The sequence below is a fragment of the Pelophylax lessonae genome, assembly GCF_965119305.1.
Source record: "Pelophylax lessonae genome assembly, chromosome: 7".
In the NCBI taxonomy this organism is placed as follows: Eukaryota; Metazoa; Chordata; class Amphibia; order Anura; family Ranidae; genus Pelophylax; species Pelophylax lessonae.
The window spans coordinates 297741385-297762000 of record NC_138774.1 but is presented as its reverse complement, the minus strand read 5'-3'; positions in this window follow the sequence as shown (position 1 = coordinate 297762000).

Below are 20616 nucleotides of genomic sequence, written 5' to 3'. Positions count from 1 at the left end.
GGGGGGGGGGAGAGGGAGAGCGCCACACACTGTACAACCCAGTGGAGGGGGGGGGAGAGGGAGAGCGCCACACACTGTACAACCCAGCGGAGGGGGGGCAGAGGGAGAGCGCCACACACTGTACAACCCAGCGGAGGGGGGGGGAGAGGGAGAGCGCCACACACTGTACAACCCAGCGGAGGGGGGGGGAGAGGGAGAGCGCCACACACTGTACAACCCAGCAGAGGGGGGGGAGAGGGAGAGCGCCACACACTGTACAACCCAGCGGAGGGGGGGGGAGAGGGAGAGCGCCACACACTGTACAACCCAGCGGAGGGGGGGGGGAGAGGGAGAGCGCCACACACTGTACAACCCAGTGGAGGGGGGGGGCAGAGGGAGAGCGCCACACACTGTACAACCCAGTGGAGGGGGGGGGCAGAGGGAGAGCGCCACACACTGTACAACCCAGTGGAGGGGGGGGGCAGAGGGAGAGCGCCACACACTGTACAACCCAGCGGAGGGGGGGGAGAGGGAGAGCGCCACACACTGTACAACCCAGTGGAGGGGGGGGGGCAGAGGGAGAGCGCCACACACTGTACAACCCAGCGGAGGGGGCAGAGGGAGAGCGCCACACACTGTACAACCCAGCGGAGGGGGGGGGGCAGAGGGAGAGCGCCACACACTGTACAACCCAGTGGAGGGGGGGGGCAGAGGGAGAGCGCCACACACTGTACAACCCAGTGGAGGGGGGGCAGAGGGAGCGCGCCATTTTAGAAAAAGTAGTTTTTTTTACAAAGTAGTAGAGGTTTTCTTTTTGCAAAAGAAAAGAGTTGTTTTCTTAACAAAGGAGTAGAGTTTTTTTTTTTTTTTTTGGGGGGGGGGGGGCAAAGGTGTAATTTTTTTTTTTTTTTTTTTTAAATAAGTAGAACTTTTTACAAAGTCATAGAGATTTTGTGTTATAAGTGTAGAGTTTTTTTTGTTTGTTTTTTTTTTGGAAAAAGTAGTTTTGTTTACAAAGTAGTAGATTTTTTATTGTTTTTTTTTTTTTTTTTTTTTACAAAGTGTAGAGCTTTTTTCTTACAAATAAGTAAAGAGTTCTTCATAAATATTTGATTTTTGCAAAGTAGTCGTTTTTTTTTTTTTTTTTTTTCTTTTTTTACAAAAGAGGATTTTTTTATTTTTATTATTTTTTTTTTTTTTTTTACAAATTTTAATTATTTAGCTTCGTGATTAAACTTATTTTTCTTTGGCAAAATTTAGCAAACTCAGTTTTGCTGGAACCCCTCCTCCATCTCAAGTCCTAATGTTCTGAAATCCATTGTTTTCCACAGGGCTCCAATGAGGATTCAGGAATATTGCCTCAATTAGCGGAGTATTTTTTTCTTTTTTTTCGGTTCCCGTTGTTAGCAGCAGAAGCTGCGATTCTAGGCAACGGTATTTGTTTTATGCATAAATAATGACCAAAATAGCACTGCCTAATTAACTGAGTGTCTTAAGTAATTAAAAGTCAGCTCTGCAAGTTAGGCTTAATATGTTGGGGAGAAGAAACGGAACGCTTCAACGAGCCGAAGACGGCACCACTCATCTATCCCAACCCAATAAGGGGAAATCTTACACTGGCCTCCTATTTATTATTATTGGCAGATATTTTACATTTATATTTTACATTTATATTTTACATTTATATTTCACATTTTTTTTTGACATTTTAATTTTACATTTATATTTAATTTTTTTTTTTTTTTTACATATTTTTACATTTATATTTGACATTTATATTTTACATCTATATTTCACATTTAAATTTTACATTTATATTTTACATTTATATTTCACATTTTTTTTTTACATTTTAATTTTACATTTATATTTCACATTTATATTTTACATTTATATTTCTTTTTTTTTTTTTATATTTTTACATTTATATTTGACATTTATATTTTACATTTATATTTCTTTTTTTTTTTTTATATTTTTACATTTATATTTGACATTTATATTTTACATTGGCATCTCCTCTCATTCTCTAGAAAAAATTTCAACTACTGTGTTTCTCATTCCATCCCTCCTCCCCAACATAACTGATAATACATAGGACAGCCTCACAAGTTGGATGCAAAAGCTGATTTTTTTTTTTTTTTTTTTGTAATCTCTTTATTTTTTTCCAAAAATATATATTTATCATCAGTTGGGGAGCCATACCATCCCTCATTCCCCACATAACTGATAATATATAGGACAGCCTCACCAGTTGGATACAAAAGTTGATTGTATTTTTATTTTTTTTATCTCTTTATTATTTTCCAAAAAATATATAATACACAAACATGTCATTGGGGAAAAAAGACATAGCAAAAATACATTAATTATTCCACACACAAAAAAAAAAAGCTGATGATATTGATATGATCATTTTAATAATAATAAAAGTAGTAATAATAATAATTAAAAAATAAAAATAATAATTATAGTAACAAATAAAATAAAATTATAGAAATTATGATAATAATAATAATACAATTATAAAATATAAATAATATCAAATATAATAATAATAATATAACATATAAAAATAATAATAATATTAATAACAAATAATAATTATAGTAACAAATAAAAATAATATAGTAACAAATAAAATATAAAAATAATAGAAATTATGATAATGATGATGATAATAATAATAATAATAATAATAATAAAATATAAAATATAAATAATAATAATGATATCAAATATAATTGTAATAATAATAATAATTCCACTTTAATTGTCCCTCTTGCATAAGTAATCACTTATTTGAATAGTTTTTTTCAGATCTTGCTGGTTCCTAGTTTGGTTCGGCAGGGGTCTGTGGAAATTCCAAGTCCGAATGCTGAACCCCACTGATTTAATGGGAGCCTAATCTTTCAAATATTAGATGACCCATCAAAAAAAAAAGCTGCTGAATGGAAAGTCCGGTGGATGACGAGTGTCATAAACAAGGGAGCGGGGTCTCCTGGGGAAGTCATTGACCATATATGGACATAAGTATATACTGTATGGTCAATGATGTCACTGGGATCCTGCCCTTTGTCTATATGGCTGGGGATTCCATATAAATAGGACCAATCACATCATTGGTTATTAAGGACTCGGTGGCGCATGCACCTGCCCGTGTCCTTTACAGCCACTGACAGCGAGAACCTGCCATGTATAAAAGTGATGGTGATACCGTTTAACGGGGGATTGTTCAGGCTTTCACCCAAAAGGCTGAACAGCTAACGTTTGGTCACAAACTTGTGTTCAGACCGAAGCTTGAGCTCATCCCTACGAGTTCCAAGACAGTTCAGATTGGGATACCCATTTCTGAAATTTTGGCAATGTACAATACAACCGTTCAGATTCTCTGGTTCCAAGATAGACAAAAGTTATTTTTGGACTGAAGCATGAGCTCATCCCTACTGGTTCCAAGACAATCCAGATTGGGATACTCATTTCTGAAATTTTGGCAACATGACCTTTTAGACTCCCATCAAGAATAGCGTCTGTTTTGGAACCAGTAGGGTTGAGCTCAAGCTATATACAAAGGAGCTGGGTCTCCCAGGGAAGTCCAAATATGGACATAACCATATACTGTATCACTGGAATCCCACCCCTGTGCTTACATGGCCAGGGACTCCATATGAATCGACCAAAAGTCTGAACAGCCAGAGTTTGGTCCAAAATTGTGTTCAGACCGAACCTTGAGCTTATCCCTTCTGGTTCCAAAACCGTTCGGATTGGAATACTGGTTTCTGCAACAAAACCTTTCAGATTCACTTGTGTGAGTCTTGGAACCAGTAGAGTTGAGCTCAAGACTTAGTGCAGACATTAGTTCAGACCAAACTTTGGCTATTTAGGCTTTTGGACAAACAACAGAATAGCCAAAATTGTTTTCAGACCAAAGCTTGAGCTGATCCCTACAGTTCAGATTGGAATAACCATTTCTAAAATTTTGGCCACGTGCAACATGCCTTTTCAGATTCCTTTCATGAATAGTGTCTGTCTTGGAACCAGGAGGGATGAGCTTAAAGTTCAGTTTAAACATCAGTTCAGACCAAATATCGGCTTTTCAGGTTTTCGGACAAACACCTGAACAGCCAAAGTTGTCTTCGGACCAAACCTTGAGCTCATCCCTATTGGTTCCAAGACAGTTCAGATTGGAATACCCATTTCTGAAACTTTGGCAACATGCAACACAACCTTTCAGATTTCCCTCAAGAATAGTGTGTGTCTTGGAACCAGTTGGGATAAGCTCAAGGTTTGTTTCAGACAAAAGCCCCAATAGCCAAATTTCATTCCTACTGGTTCCAAGACGGGACGCTATTCTAGAGGGGAATCTGAAAGGTCATGTTGCATGTTGCCAAAATTTCTGAAATGGGTATTCCAATCTGGACTGTCTTGGAACCAGTAGGGATGGGCTCAAGCTTCAGTCCGAAAACAACTTTGACTATTCAGGTGTTTGTCTGAAAGCCTGAACAGCCGAAAGTCTGGTCTGAACTTATGTTTGAACCTAACCTTGGGTTCATCCCTACTTGTTCCAAGACAGACATTTTTCTTGAAGGGAATCTGGAGTCTTTTTTCTTGTTGCCAACATTTCAGAAATGGTGCTCCCATCTAAAGCGGATCATACCATTGTATTTACTCAGGATAGACCCCTTTAAAAAAGCTCTTAGTGTAGTTCTACCCCCAAAAAAGCTGCTGATTTTTAATTGGTCCCTCCCAAAACAGTGTAGAGGCTACCAATCACACAGGGAACAGTCATAAACAATCTAGGGCAGTGATGGTGAACCTTGGCACCCCAGATGTTTTGGAACTACATTTCCCATGATGCTCAACTCAACACTGCAGAGTGCATGAGCATCATGGGAAATGTAGTTCCAAAACATCTGGGGTGCCAAGGTTCTCCATGAATGGTCTAGGGCAGGGGTCTTCAAACTATGGCCCTCCAGTTGTTCAGGTACTATTCCTATCATGCCTAGTCTTGTCTGTGAATGTCAGAGTTTTACAATGCCTCATGGGATGTGTAGTTCTGCAACAGCTGGAGGGCCATAGTTTGAGGATCCCTGGTCTAGGGGATGTCGTTTTATATTTAATTTCCTTGTAGAACTTGTAACAGGAGAAGGTTTGGGGGTGGTACGGGATACTCCAGATCTATTGACCCCACAACTACAGGAGGACATACTTAGCTAGATGAAACTTATTTGAATAGTCTTTAAGCCAGAAACAAAGGGGAAGACCAGAACGGACACCCAGTAGAAGCAGATGGCACCCCAAAAGCAGACAATCACTGAACCGTGAGCTTGGGTCAGTACTCGCTATATCCTAGGGCAGCTGCACATCTCCCAGCTTCCACCAGGCACACCTCAGTGAGTTATCCAGACCTCAGCCCCAGACGAAATTAGGAATCTGCCCCTCACCTCTGCCACAGCTGATCATCAGCCAACTCTAGCAGGACTTCCTTCAAATGGGTAGCAGGCCCTGAGGCTGGGAACTCCTCCAGCAGGACCAGACTCCAGGGCTTCTCCAGACCTCAGGTTATTTATGCCCCCTTCAGCCTCCTACTGGTGACACCTCCTCAGGGATTGGCTAAATATTCAGGCTGCCCATTTGTTTTTCCCAACCCTCTATGTAGCGGAATGGACACTGAGAGTGTGGTTTGTGTTGAGAGAGTGAGAACTCTTTCACTTGGGACCATCATATTTCTGAACAGTGTCCCTCAGGAGATGTGTAGGGATGTATTGCAGATGGCTACAAAATGGTAGAAGTGTTTCATAGACCCCTGCCAGTGGGGTGGGGTTTGTTATTGTGAATACCTGCATTCCATTGTCCTATTGTTCCTGTCTGCCTTGTAAGCTTATTATGGGATGTGTGTTTGTGTGGGGGATGGCTCAAAGAGGGAGGGGTTTTCGCAGAGTGTAGATTTATTGTGTTTTCAATAAACAATCATTCCTAGTTGACTCCCAGCCTATGTGTCGTCTAGTTCTTGGGAGGGAAGGATGGTATAACGCTACCTGGATTGTTGAATGCTGTACCTGCCTATTTGGATTATTACCTGTTTTCCTGTCTACCAGCGGAGACCCTGTAGATTAAACTACTTCTCCGCTATGTTCTGGAAGCCTCCAGAATTATGGGGGAAACAATTAAACCAGCAGCCTGTGAAACCCAGAAAAGCCCAAAGAAACCAATAGCCTCTGCCATGACCACAGGGGAGCCAGAAATTAACATTTCCTAGAATCCTATACTAGAAGGGTGCCACATCAGTAATAGCTTCTGGTAGCGATTGTGATGATGATGAAAATAATATTAATACCTGAAGATATGCCCATCCTCCACAAGTCACAAATCATGAACAACATAAAGCCAGATCCTCAAGGTGCTCAGAAGCTTTGAATTTACAAGAACTGGGAAATCCTGTGAAGCGAAGGTGTTAGAAGCTGAAAATGGATTCAGTGAAGTGGAAAGGGTAGAGATATTTTGGTCCTGAATGAAGGTCACCGAGGCTATGAAGAATATACCCACAAATTGTTCCAGAGATAAAGGCAAGGTTACCGGGAGCAAGTGATTTAGGAAGATGCAGTAAACCGAGGCGAGAGATTCTAAGAGGAGAAGAAGATGGAAATGAAGAAAAGAAACCGTCTCCTATTACCGGTAATCACAATATTTCTGAACTTTAGTGAATTTCACATACAATTAAAATCAACATTTTGTCACTTCACCGATCCAAGTTTTCAGGAAACAATTGCATGGGCATCCTCTAACGTTCCTAAAATTTGGAACCTTCGGCATATGTGTGACTTTTATATATCTACACTAAATTACCAAAAGTTTTGGGACGTCTGCCTTTACACGAACATGAACTTTAATGGTATCCCAGTCTTAGTCCGTAGGGTTCAATATTGAGTTGGCCCACCCTTTGCAGCTATAACAGCTTCAACTCTTCTGGGAAGGCCGTCCACAAAGTTTAGGAGTGTCTATGGGAATGTTTGACCGTTCTTCCAGAAGCTCATTTGTGAGGTCAGGCAATGATGTTGAATTAGAAGTCCTGGCTCACAGTCTCTGCTCTGATTCATCCCAAAGGTGTTCTATCAGGTTGAGGTCAGGACTCTGTGCAGGCCAGTCAAGTTCCTCCACCCCAAACTTGCTAATCTCCTCCTCTCATCTTGAGGGTTGAGGGTATCCAGGACTAGATAGGACTAGTTGGTTTCCCCTCTAGGATTCAAATGTACTAATCTCACACTTTTAGATTTTCGTGATGATTGAGGGTTATCAAGACTATAGTGGACTAGTTGGCTTGCCCTCTGCAATGCAGAAGTACTAATCTCAGCCTCTCAGCTTGTCTGGAGGGTTGAGGGTATCCCAAACTATAGTGGACTAATTGCCTTGCCCTCTGGGACGCAGAAGTACTAATCCCACCCTCTCAAATTTTCTGGAAGATTGAGAGTATCCAAGACATTAGTGGACTAGTTGGCTTGCCCTCTGCGATGCAGAAGTACTAATCCCACCCTCTCAGCTTTTCTGGAAGATTGAGGGTAACCAAAACTGTAGTAGACTCATTGGCTTGCCCTCTGAGATACGGAAATACTAATCCCACCCTCTCAGTGTTTCTGGAAAATTGAGGGTATCCAAGACTATAGTGCACTAATTGGCTTGTCCTCTGGGATGCAGAAGTTCTAATCCCACCCTCTTAATTTTTCTGGAAGATTGAGGGTATTCAAAACATTAGTGGACTAGTTGGCTTACCCTCTGTGATGCAGAAGTACTAATCTCACCCTCTCAGCTTTTCTGGAAGATTGGGAGTATCCAAGACTATAGTGGACTCCTTAGCTTGCCCTCTGTGATGTAGAAGTACTAATCCCACCCTCTCAGCTTTTCTGGAAGATTGAGGGTAACCAAAACTGTAGTAGACTCGTTGGCTTGCCCTCTGAGATGCAGAAGTACTAATATCACCCTCTTAGCTTGTCGGGAGGGTTGAGGGTATACAAAACTATAGTGGACTAGTTGGCTTGCCCTCTGGGATACGGAAATACTAATCCCACGGTTCCCACCCTCTCAGTGTTTCTGGAAGATTGAGGGTATCCAAGACTATAGTGTTCTAATTGGCTTGTCCTCTGGGATGCAGAAGTACTTATCCCACCCTCTTAATTTTTCTGGAAGATTGAGAGTATCCAAAACATTAGTGGACTAGTTGGCTTACCCTCTGTGATGCAGAAGTACTAATCCCACCCTCTCAGCTTTTCTGGAAGATTGAGAGTATCCAAGACTATAGTGGACTCCATAGCTTGACCTCTGTGATGCAGAAGTGCTAATCCCACCCTCTCAACTTTTCTGGAAGATTGAGGGTATTCAAAATGGTAGTAGACTCGTTGGCTTGCCCTCTGTGATGCAGACGTACTAATCTCACCCTCTCAGCTTTTCTGGAAGAGTGAGGGTATCCAATACTATAATGGAATAGTTGACTTGCCCTCTGGGATGCGGAAGTAATAATCCCACCCTCTCAGTGTTTCTGGAAGATTGAGGGTATCCAAGACTATAGTGTACTAATTGGCTTGTCCTCTGGGATGCAGAAGTACTAATCCCACCCTCTCAATTTTTCTGGAAGATTGAGGGTATCCAAGACATTAGTGGACTATTTGGCTTGCCCTCTGTGATGCAGAAGTACTAATCCCACCCTCTCAATTTTTCTGGAAGATTGAGGGTATCCAAGACATTAGTGGACTAGTTGTCTTGCCCTCTGTGATGCAGAAATACTAATCTCACCCTCTTAGCTTGTCTGGAGGGTTGAGGGTATCCAAAACTATAGTGGACTAATTGGCTTGCTCTCTGGGATGTAGAAGTACTAATCCCACGCTCTCAATTTTTCTGGAAGATTGAGGGTATCCAAGAGACCAAGACTATAGTAAACTCCTTGGCTTGCCCTCTGTGATGCAGAAGTACTAATCCCACCCTCTCAGCTTTTCTGAAAGAATGAGGGTATCCAAGACTATAGTGGACTAGTTGGCTTCAACTCCAGGGTGCAAAAGTACTAATCTCCCCTCTCAGCTTTCCTGGAGGATTGAGGGTATCCAAGACTCTAGTGGGCTTGCCCTCTGGAATGCAAAAGTACTAATCTCATGTAGCACCCTCCTAGGTAGGTTGGTTGAAAGTATATAGTTAGAATAGTGTGATCCTCTGCTTCACAGGAAACTAAGGTAAAATATAGTAGTTTTCTTGCCTAACAGGAATACTAAATTCATTGGTACAGCCAGGCAGTCCTGTGTGTTTAACACGTCACACCGCATTGACTCATCTATATCCAGGCAGTTTAGGAAATTGCTGGGAGGACAGGAGTGACTCATGCAGATCAGTAGCATGAATATGGATACCATCCCAGTCTATTACAAGCATAGGGGCCCCTATGCATGCTGAGAAGGGATATGTATGTCGCAAAGAGACACAGGAAGTGGTCCTGGCCTGGAGAGGAGAGTCCAGTTGAGGAGGAGGCGCTTTGTCCACCTCAGCACCTTCTGCCATGCGGCCTCAGGCTGGAGGCCTGGAAGCTGGAGAGCTGACCCATGTGTTCTGAAGAGCTGACTGAGGGGAGCCATGCGGGATGCGACTCATGTGAGTATAGACCAAAGATCTAGGGCAGTCTTTCTCAACCTTTTCAACACAGAGGAACCCTTGAAATAATTTTCAGGTCTCAGGGAACCCCTACTACAAAATTACTAGACTTACAACTCATGATTAGGGTTGAGCGGACACCTAGATGTCCGTGTTCGACGGGTTCGGCCGAACTTTAAAAAAAAGTCCGGGTCCGTGTCCCGGACTTTTACCGAACTTTTCCCGGACACCGAACCCCATTGAAGTCAATGGGGACCCGAACTTTAAGGCACTAAAATGGCTCTAAAACACCAAAGGAAAGGGCTAGAGTGCTGCAAATGGCAGCAAAACGTAATTAAGAGCATGGCAAGTGCTCTGCAAACAAATGTGGATAGGGAAATAACTTAAAACAACAAAAAAAAACAGAAAAATAAAACAATGTTCTTCTTCATCTCTGAAGGACGAGGCCCATATGGAGTAGGAGGGAGGTTGAGGTGGTGGTGGATGTGGCGGTGACATAGGCGTGCGCACAGGGTGTGCTGGGTGTGCCTGGGCACACCCTAATCACCTAGGGCACATAGCATTGCCAGTGAGGAGATGGGAAAGATCTCCCTGGGACCTGCTCTGCTCTATTTCTCCTTGCCTACAGGTACATGGCCCCGATACATTACTCTCCCTGCTGGCAAACACATGCATGTGTATTTCAACTTTGGGGTGCACACCTTAATGCAATAGGCTGCGCACACCTATGGGCAGTGTAGGTGGAAGCGGCGGTGGAGGAGGACCAGGGCCGGATTAACAGCATCATGGGCTTGGTGCTGAGGATTTTGAAGGGCCTTAAGGGCCGTGCCTTGCCATGCACCCAGAGGAGGAAGGGTGCAGCCATGCATGCCTAATTCAACATGGGATGCTGTCTCTGAAGCCCATAAACACATCCATGCATCGCCAACTGTCCCTCCTTGTCCGGCCTTCACGCTGTGTGGGGAGGTTCTGAGGGTGCTGCCTGGGGAAGCGAGCATAGAAGCCAGACTTCTGTGTTTACAAGTGACAGAAGAGCGGTAACAGTGAATATGGCCAACCCGGGGCCTATATAAAAGGTAGGGGCCTGGAGCTGCAGCTCCAATAGCCCCTACATTAATCTGGCCCTGAGGAGGAGGACGAGGTAGCCAACACTGCTTCTTTTCAAAAATTTTAAATGAGGGTACACCCCAAAAGAGTGAGAAAGAGCAAAAATGGAACAATGGGTGGGTAAGGTCGGTATCCATTGCTATTCTGCATAAGGTACGGAAAAGTCCCGTGGGATCCATGCCTGGTTCATTTTAATGAACGTGAGCTTGTCCACATTGTCTCTGGACAGGCGGCTGCGCTTGTCTGTTATAACGCCCCCAGCCGTGCTAAATACCCGTTCAGATAATACACTGGCTGCAGGGCACGCCAGCACCTCCAAGGCGTAAAGGGCAAGCTCAGGCCATGTGCCCAATTTGGAGACCCAGAAGTTGAAGGGGGCAGACCCGTCATTCACTACATGTAGGCGTGTGCACACATACTGCTCCACCATGTTGGTAAAATGCTGCCTCCTGCTAAGACGTTCCATCTGAGCTGCTGGTGCTGCTGTTTGTTGTGGCGTGCTGACAAAGCTTTTCCACATTTCGGCCATGCTAACCCTGCCTTCTGAGGTGCTGGCGGTGCCCTGGTTGCGTTGGCGACCTCCTCCTCCTCCTCCTCTGCCTTGTGCTTCCACTGTGGCCCCGCTGTCAGATGGGAATGCCAGCAGCATGGCGTCTACCAGCGTGCGCTTGTACTCGCGCATCTTGCGATCGCGCTCCAGTGAGTGAATTAAGGACGGTACGTTGTCCTTGTAACGGGGATCCAGCAGCGTGGCCACCCAGTAATCAGCACAAGTTAGAATGTGGGCAACTCGGCGGTCGTTGTGGAGACACTGCAGCATGTAATCGCTCATGTGTGCCAGGCTGCCCAGAGGCGACGAAAGGCTGTCCTCTGTGGGAGGTGTATCGTCCGTGTCCTCTGTATCCCCCCAGCCACGCACCAGTGATGGCCATGAGCTGGCCTGGGTGCCACCCTGCTGTGAACATGGTTCCATCTCCTCCTCCAGCTCCTCCTCCTCCTCATCCTCCTCATCCTCCAGAACTGTGCCCCTGCTGGACAATTGTGTCCCTGGCGTTTGTGTGTGCAGGAACCCACCCTCGGAGCCCCTTGCGAATGACTGCCCTGAAAGCCTTTGAAATGTTACCTCTTCATCCTCCTCCTCCTCCTCCTCATCCTGTGCCACATCCTCTTCCATCATCGCCCAAATTGTTTTTTCAAGGAGGCATAGAAGTGGGATAGTTAAGCTGAGAATGGCGTCATTGCCACTGGCCATGTTGGTGGAGTACCCAAAACAGCGCAACAAGGCACAATATATGCAAATGTCAAATATGCAAACTATGCCGCAATTTAATGTTTTTTACACCAAAAGGGTGTGTATTGAATAGCGGAATAGGATAAAAAACTGTGTATCTCACACGTACAAACACAGACTAGGCCCGATTAAATTTTTTCCTACCCTAAAGGGAGGATGAGGAAGAGGAGTATGGAACATGCAGCACCCTCAAATCTTCAGAAGTATGAGATGAACCCCAAAAACTTGGAAAGGTGGATCTCTCTCACACGTACCAACACAGACTATCCCCCAATTTAACTGATCCCCAAAGGTTTTTGATTAAATAGCGGAATAGAAAATATGATCCAAAAAAAGTGTATGTATATCACACGTACACAACCACACTAGGCCCCAATTACTATTGTTTGTACCCCTAAAAGGCTAGGAGTAGGGGGAGTATGGAACAGGCAGCACCCTCAAACCTTCAGAAGTATGAGATGAACCCCAACAACTTGGAAAGGTGGATCTCTCTCACACGTACCAACACAGACTATCCCCCAATTTAACTGATCCCCAAAGGTTTTTGATTAAATAGCGGAATAGAAAATATGATCCAAAAAAAGTGTATGTATATCACACGTACACAACCACACTAGGCCCCAATTACTATTGTTTGTACCCCTAAAAGGCTAGATGAGGAGTAGGGGGAGTATGGAACAGGCAGCACCCTCAAATCTTCAGAAGTATGAGATTGTGTTCACTGTACCCCACAAAGATTGAGTTCACTGCACCCCACAATGATTGTGTTCACTGCACCCCACAAAGATTGTGTTCACTGCACCTCACAAAGATTGTGTTCACTGTACCCCCCAAAGATTGTGTTCACTGCACCCCACAAAGATTCTGTTCACTGTACCCCACAAAGATTGTGTTCACTGCACCCTAAAAGGATGTTGTTCACTGCACCCCACAAAGATTGTGTTCACTGCACCCCAAAAAGATTGTGTTCACTGTACCCCCCCAAAGATTGTGTTCACTGCACCCCACAAAGATTGTGTTCACTGCACCCCAAAAAGATTGTGTTCACTGTACCCCCCAAAGATTGTGTTCACTGCACCCCAAAAAGATTGTGTTCACTGTACCCCCCAAAGATTGTGTTCACTGCACCCCACAAAGATTCTGTTCACTGTACCCCACAAAGATTGTGTTCACTGCACCCCAAAAAGATTGTGTTCACTGTACCCCCCCAAAGATTGTGTTCACTGCACCCCACAAAGATTCTGTTCACTGCACCCCACAAAGGATTTTGTTCACTGCACCCCAAAAAGATTGTGTTCACTGCACCCCAAAAAGGATTTTGATCACTGCACCCCAAAAAGGATGTTGTTCACTGCACCCCAAAAATGATTTTGTTCACTCCACCCCAAAAAGATTGTGTTCACTGCACCCCACAAAGATTGTGTTCACTGCACCCCAAAAAGATTGTGTTCACTGTACCCCCCAAAGATTGTGTTCACTGCACCCCACAAAGATTCTGTTCACTGTACCCCACAAAGATTGTGTTCACTGCACCCCAAAAAGATTGTGTTCACTGCACCCCAAAAAGGATGTTGTTCACTGCACCCCAAAAAGGATGTTGTTCACTCCACCCCAAAAAGATTGTGTTCACTGCACCCCACAAAGATTGTGTTCACTGCACCCCAAAAAGATTGTGTTCACTGCACCCCAAAAATGATTTTGTTCACTGCACCCCAAAAAGGATTTTGTTCACTGCACCCCAAAAAGGATGTTGTTCACTCCACCCCAAAAAGATTGTGTTCACTGCACCCCAAAAAGATTGTGTTCACTGCACCCCACAAAGGATTTTGTTCACTGCACCCCAAAAAGATTGTGTTCACTGCACCCCAAAAAGGATGTTGTTCACTGCACCCCAAAAAGGATTTTGTTCACTGCACCCCAAAAAGATTGTGTTCACTGCACCCCACAAAGGATTTTGTTCACTGCACCCCACAAAGATTGTGTTCACTGCACACCAAAAAGATTGTGTTCACTGCACCCCAAAAAGATTTTGTTCACTGCAGCCCAAAAAGATTGTGTTCACTGCAGCCCAAAAAGATTGTGTTCACTGCAGCCCAAAAAGATTGTGTTCACTGCAGCCCAAAAAGATTGTGTTCACTGCAGCTCACACACAGAAAAATGGATGTGGATCACTGACACCTGCCTATCTCCAATCCCACACCACACAGCAATATCGATTGTAGTTTGTAGAACACAGTTTCCCTAAAATTCAGCAGACTCTGTCCCTAACAGGATTGAGAAGAGATCGTAGATCAGGATTGAGTGCAGATTCACCCCACCCCCCACACAGCAATATCGATTGTAGTTTGTAGAAGACACTGACCCTATAATTCAGCAGACTCTATCCCTAAAATGCCTACAACTCGCCCTGCCTAAACACTCCGACCTGTCCCTCAATTCTATCCGGACACAAATGGTTTTTTCCTGCCTATCTTTCCCTAATCAGCAGCCAGCACGTTGATGTGTGCTCTGTCCCTGATATAAGCAGCATAATGACGCCGCTGCGGCTGCCTCGAACTTATAAAGACTTGGTCACATGCTTCAGACGGCCAATCACAGCTACTAAGACATTTGCAGGCATGGCTGGGATGGCTTAAGGCACACCAGTTAAACGATTGTTGATTGGCTGTTGAAAGCCCGCCATGAAAAGAGCGCCAAAGCATGCAAAACCCGGAAATAAAACGACCGAACACGGATTTTTACCCGAACATACAGTAAAGTGTCCGTGTCCGTGTTCGGGTACAAAAAATCCAATTATTCGGTACGAACACGAATAATACAGTCCGTGTTCGCTCAACACTACTCATGATACATTAGTGTGAGGGTCAGTGGAAGAAGGTAATTCTTTCCATTGTCCACAAGTGTAAGGATGTACCATGGAACTCTAGGGTACCTCCAGAGGTTGCTTGGGATTCCTTGAGCAATGAGCAATTTCTGCCTTTCAGTTGAAGTTCCCGACACCCTTCATCTTTCATTTCTGAAAGGCAGAAATTGCTCATTGCTCAAGGAATCCCAAGCAACCTCTGGAGGTACCCTAGAGTTCCATGGTACATCCTTACACTTGTGGACATTGGAAAGAATTACCTTCTTCCAGATTGCTAAAAAGATTAGGGGTGTCAGGGGAACTTATCTGAGAGGCAGAAATTGCTCATTGCTCAAGGAATCCCAATCAACCTCTGGAGGTGCCCTAAAGTTCCATGGAACCCTGGTAGAGAAAGAATGCTCCCTACACTTGTGGTCATTGGGAAGAATTACCACCTTACAGATAGTGAAAAAAATCAATGGTGTCAGAGAGAACTAATCTGAGAGGAAGAAAATGCTCATTGCTCAAGAAACCCCTAGCAACCCTTGAAAGAACCCATGGGATCCTAGATGAAGAAGAATGCTCCTAATAATTGAGGTCATTAGGAAGAACTTCCCCCTCACAGCTTTTTAAAAAGATCAATGGTGTCAGAGGGAAGTTATCTGAGAAGAAATTGCTCAAGGACCCTCTAGCAACCTCTGGAGGAACCCTAGAGTTCCATGGAATCCTGGATGAGGAAGAATGCTCCTTACACTTGTGGTCATTGGGAAAAATTACCACGTTACAGATATCTAGCAACCTCTGGAGGAACCCTAGTGTTCCATGGAACCCTGGTTGAGGAAGAATGCTCCTTACACTTGTGGTCATTGGGAAGAATTACCACCTTACAGATAGCGAAAAAGATCAATGGTGTCAGGAGGAACTTATCTGAGAGGCAGAAATTGCTCAAATAACCCCTAGTAACCTCTAGAGGAACCCTAAGGTTCAATGGAACCCTAGTTGAGAACCACTGGTATAGATCATTAGTAGGGATAATGATAATGACTTGACTTTGCCAAACTGGATTTTGCCAAGAAAACTGTGAGTTTCGTCAGAATTAGACTCTAATTTTGCCATTTACTTACAAACCAACGAAAACCATGTTGCTTTTTTTCGTCCTAACTAACTGTAATTCGTTTCACCAAATGGTGAAATTTAACAGAAAAGTTCTCTAAAGCATAAATATCCAATTTTTACCCAATCTTTTGCCCAACTAGCCATTGGCTGTTGCAAAATGCCTTGTAAATTCTTACTTTGAAATGACGATCCGTCATGGCCGAGTGCAAACCATCACACAATTTATTTAAAGTCATGGGCGAAAATGACAAAGTGGACATCAAAAAGCCTTGACTTATGAGGCTTTATGAGTGAGGCACAGTGGTGCGCAACGTCTCAAAGATTTTATGTGTCCACTTTGTCATTTTTCCAAAGATTTAAATAAATGGCATGCTGGCTTCCACTGGGCCATGACGGACCGTGATTTCAAAGTAAGAATTTGTTACACGGCCCGGGCAAGGTGTGGGGTCCATGGCTGGAGACCAAGAGGAGGTTTGTCAGCGTCCACCTCAGGCAACAATTTTTTTTACTTTTGTATTGCAAGCTTCCTAAAAAAAAAAAATTGAGAGTTCCTTGTTTTTCCCCCCTAAAACCGAAAAGTTTTCTGAATTTCTTTGCCAACTCTGCATTGGGTGCCCGGGGACTCGCATACAGCCTAGTTCTTCTACAAATGGAATTTCTGCGCTAAAGGTGCCCACATCTAAATAAGCTGCCAGCACACCATATAGGATGCACTGTATGGCTCTTTAACCAATTGCCTACTGGCCACTTTCACCCCCTTCCTGCCCAGGACAATTTTCAGCTTTCAGCGCTGTCACACTTTGAATGACAATTGCGCGGTCATTCAACGCTGTACCCATATGACATTTTATGCAAACAGGTAATTTTTCTCCTTCACTGATGAGCACTGATGAGGCCGCACTGGTGGGCACTGATGAGGCTGCACTGATAGGCACTGATAGGTGTTACTAGTGGGCACTGATGAGGCTGCACTGATAGGAGGCACTGATGGGCACTGATTGGCACTAATAGGTGGCAATTATGGGCCCTGATAGGCAACAATAATGGGCACTGATAGGCACTGGTATCTGGCACTGATGGGGAGGCACTGATGAGGCTGCACTGATGGGCACTGATAGGCGGCACTGTTTGGCACTGGTAGCTGGCACTGATGGGCCCTGATAGGCAACAATAATGGGCACTGATAGGCACTGATGAGGCTACACTGATAGGCACTGATAGGTGGCACTAGTGGGCACTGATGAAGCTGCACTGATAGGAGGCGCTGATGGGCACTGATTGGCACTGATAGGTGGCAATGAAGGGTCCTGATAGGCAACAATAATGGGCGCTGATAGGCACTGGTATGCTTCACTGATGGGGAGGCACTGATGAGGCTGCACTGATAGGCGGCACTGATTGGCCCTCATAGCTGGCACTGATGGGCCCTAATAGGCAACAATAATGGGCACTGATAGGCACTGGTATGCAGCACTGATGGGCACTGATAGGCGGCACTGATTGGCACTGATAGGTACCATTGATGGGCCCTGAAAGGCAACAATAATGGGCACTGATAGGCACTGGTATGTGGCACTGATGGACACTGCGAGGCAGCACTACTAGGTGATACTGATGAGGAGGGACTGATTGGCAGCACTGATGGGCACTAATGGGTGGCACTGATGTGCACTGACTGGCAGTACTGTTTGTTCCTGATTGGCAGCACTGGTGGGCACTGATTGGCAGCACTGGTGGAGCAGCACTGATAATCGGGACACTGATAATCAGTCCTCTGATTATCAGTGCCAATGCAGATAAGGCACTAAATTACCACCATAATCAGCCACAGAACCTGTATAATTAGTACGTGTTCGGGTTTAAAGGGATGAGGTGGCAACCCTATGCAAGGGGCCTTTCCAACAAGCATCTGCAAGGAGGGGTCACATTGGAGAGGAGGACCAAAGCCTGAGGACAATTTCAGGTTAGTGTATGACACAGTCAGTCACTCTATCTGGGGTCACAGATATAAGGAGTGAAGACCCTAAGGTAAGGGGAGGACACTGATATAAAGGTCCCCCTTATGAGTGTCCTTCCTTCTCTCTTACATCAGTGAACCCCTTTACCTTAGTGTATTTATGGTTCAGTTGACCTTTGCCTGGTTGCAGATCATGGACACGTGGAAGACACTTCTCCTGGTGACCTTCTATGGAGAAGGCTGGTTCTGAGGCTGTCATTGCTGTTTCCTAACTGGCCTTTTCTAAAGCAGCTCTCCCCTAGACTGTGCTAATCCAACCTGCCTTCTGAGTAGCTTAGAAACAAAGCCTTCCTCTTGTCTGCCAGTGCTACTTATTCCTCCACAGAGTCAGCATCGAATAAAATAGGATAAAAGGAAATGGAGAAAGAAGCATTTTTCTGGCAGCGGTGAAGAAGCTGTCATCTGTGATTAAAGAGAGGGCAGGGAGGGCTGATTAAGAAGACAAGAGAAAAATCTACCTGCTGAAAGACATAAATCCACAAATTCCTCAGGCCTGAAACTGCTGCCAGTCTTCGGACCAGCTGCAACTCTTCCTTTTGCTTCTTTCTCCCTGGGCTAAGAAATGAGAACATGGGAGTCATAGAAACACGGAAACATAGAGTGGCAGCAGGAAAAAGACCAAGAGGTCCATCAGGTCAGCAGTCCAATTTCGGCAGAAAGAGTATATTGTAGAAAAAGCACAGTCTGGAGCACACCCGACTGGAGCCACTTACAACTGAGACAGCGTTAGACCCACCAGATGCAGAATGGAAGATGCCAACCATGTCTGCCACGGAGGAGCGGAATGCGGCCTGGCTGGTTCACACCCAAAAGGGAAGGCTTCCTCAAAGGTAGGCATAGTCTCTGCACTGCCCCTTCTCCTCTGGAACCAGTCACCATCTCTAGTACTGTCCCTGACAGATGGGTTTCCTTTCCCTATGCTAACCACTCACATAAAGTGCCTCAAGCCCGGGAGCCAGAGTTTTAAATAGACTCTACCTAAACCCAAGATGGCCCCCAGAGTCACATGGGGCATCAGCATCCAATCGGATGGCTGCCTCCCCGTGTCTAAGTAAATCATAGTGGAACAAAGTTCCTTTCAACTTCCTCCCTCCACTTGCATTGCCCCTGCAGTCGAGCTCCACCTGCAGTGGAGAATACAGATTGCACCTGCCTATTCGGGCATGGTGGTCTTCCGTGGCAAAAAGCGTCTGACAGCGTCAATGAAACTTTTTAAATGTCTTTCTTGTTGGGTTAAGAAATGAGAACATGGGTGTCATAGAAACACAGAAACATAGAAGAGTGGCAGCAGGAAAAAGACCAAGAGGTCCATCAGGTCAGCATCCAATTTTGGCAGAAAGAGTATATTGTAGAACAAGCACAGTCGGGAGCACACCCGACTGGAGCCACTTATAACTGAGACAGCGTTAGACCCACCACATGCAGAATGGAAGATGCGGACAGTGTCTGCCACAGAGGAGCGGAATGCGGCCTGGCTGGTTCACACCCAAAAGGGAAGGCTTCCTGAAAGGTAGGCATAGTCTTTGCACTGTCCCTTCTCCTCTGGAACCAGTCACCATTTCTGGTACCGTCCTTGACAGACGGGTTTCCTTTTCCTATGCTAACCCCTCACATAAAGTGCCTGAAGCCCGATTCAGAAACTGCTTGCGTCCTAGCAACAGAAGGATGCTAGGCTTCAAAAGCCACCTGCATCCTAGCAACAGAAAAATGCTAGGCTTCAGAAACTGCTTGTGTCCTAGCAACAGAAGGATGCTAGGCTTCAAAAGCCACCTGCATCCTAGCAACAGAAAAATGCTAGGCTTCAGAAACTGCCTGCGTCCTAGCAACAGAAGGTTGCTAGGCTTCAGAAGCCACCTGCATCCTAGCAACAGAAAAATGCTAGGATTCAGAAACTGCTTGTGTCCTAGCAACAGAAGGATGCTAGGCTTTAAAAGCCACCTGCACCCTAGCAATAGAAAAATGCTAGGCTTCAAAAACTGCCTGCGTCCTTGCAACAGAAGGTTGCTAGGCTTCAGAAGCCACCAGCATCCTAGCAACAGAAAAATACTAGGCTTCAGAAGCTTCCAGCAACCAATTAACAGAAGGATACTGGGCTTTGGAAGCCACCTGTGTCCTAGCAACAGAAGAAGCCACCTGAAACCTAGCAATGAAAGAAGCTGCAGTTGCCTTCATCCTAGCAACAGAAGGATGCTAAGCTTCAGAAGCCGACTGCGTCCTAGCAAAAAAAAAATGTTATGCTTTTAGAAACTGCCTGCTTCCTAGCAACAGAAGAATGCTAGACTTCAGAATCTGCCTGCGTCCTAGCAACAGAAGGATGCTAGGCTTCAGAAGCCACCTGCATCCTAGCAACAAAAGATAGCTAGGTGTCAGGTCACCTGTGGCCAGGTGACAACTGCACCCTGTTGGAGGCAGGGGCGCAGCGCAAGGTAGTGAACCCAATAGCAGACTGCTGCGGATGGACCGGAACGTGAGCCCAAGATTCCCCAGGGCACGGGAGTCTAAGACCCAGCAGGTGTTCACCAGAGCCTCTAGTGGTGAGGATGGACTTCGCTGCAGCTGGGCCCAGGTCGCGGCCCCTGGGGTCCCCCAGGTCACGCTCCGTAGGGAGAGAAGGGAAGCAGCCACTCAGGACACACG